We start from the raw sequence: 1,153 nt of genomic DNA on the forward strand, positions 1-1,153 counted from the left end.
AAAAACATCATAGTAGAGTAAGGCATAAAAATTAATGAAAATGTCATACTTTAGCAATGCATTATAAAAGCCCATTAGAGTTGCCAATTAACCTAACATTCTTGTCTATGGTCCATCAGGGGTTTGAACTCACAACCTTCTGTTTCTGAGTCAACAGTTGTAACCACTGGACCACAATAGCTGCTTTTCGTGAAAGAAAACATCGAATTTATGGTAAGGCAAAAAAGTCATTAAAACGTCATAGTACAGTAAGGCATAAAATTGTCAAAAAACGTCATGTTATAGCAAGGTATAAAAATGTCAAAAAACGTCATAGTATCGTAAAGCACAAAAATGTCAAAAAACATCATAGTATAGTATGGCATAAAAATGTCAAAAAACGTCATAGTATAGTAAGGCATAAAAAGTCATAAAAAACATCATAGTATAGTATGGCATAAAAATGTCAAAAAACGTCATAGTAGAGTAAAGCACAAAAATGTCAAAAAACGTCATAGTATAGTATGGCATAAAAATTTCAAAAAACGTCATAGTATAGTATGGCACATAAATGTCAAAAAACGTCATGTTATAGCAAGGCATAAAAATGTCAAAAAACGTCATAGTAGAGTAAAGCACAAAAATGTCAAAAAACATCATAGTATAGTATGGCATAAAAATTTCAAAAAACGTCATAGTATAGTATGGCATAAAAATGTCAAAAAACGTCATAGTATAGTAAGGCAAAAAAAGTCAAAAGAACGTCATATTATAGCAAGGCATAAAAATGTCAAAAAAACATCATAGTATAGTATGGCATAAAAATGTCAAAAAAACATCATATTATAGCAAGGCATAAAAATGTCAAAAAACGTCATAGTATAGTATGGCAAAAAAATGTCAAAAAACGTCATATTATAGCAAGGCAAAAAGTGTCATTGTATAGTAAGGCAAAAAAAGTCATAAAAAACGTCATAGTATAGTATGGCATAAAGATTTCAAAAAACGTCATAGTATAGTAAGGCACAAAAATGTCAAAAAAACGTCATAGTATAGTAAGGCAAAAAAATGTCAAAAGAACGTCATATTATAGCAAGGCATAAAAATGTCAAAAAAACGTCATAGTATAGTATGGCACAAAAATGTCAAAAAAACGTCATATTATAACAAGGCA

This window comes from Seriola lalandi, unplaced genomic scaffold, assembly GCF_002814215.2.
Source record: "Seriola lalandi dorsalis isolate HSWRI2012SDOR001 ecotype SW California unplaced genomic scaffold, Sedor1 jcf7180002054542, whole genome shotgun sequence".
Taxonomy (NCBI): Eukaryota; Metazoa; Chordata; class Actinopteri; order Carangiformes; family Carangidae; genus Seriola; species Seriola lalandi.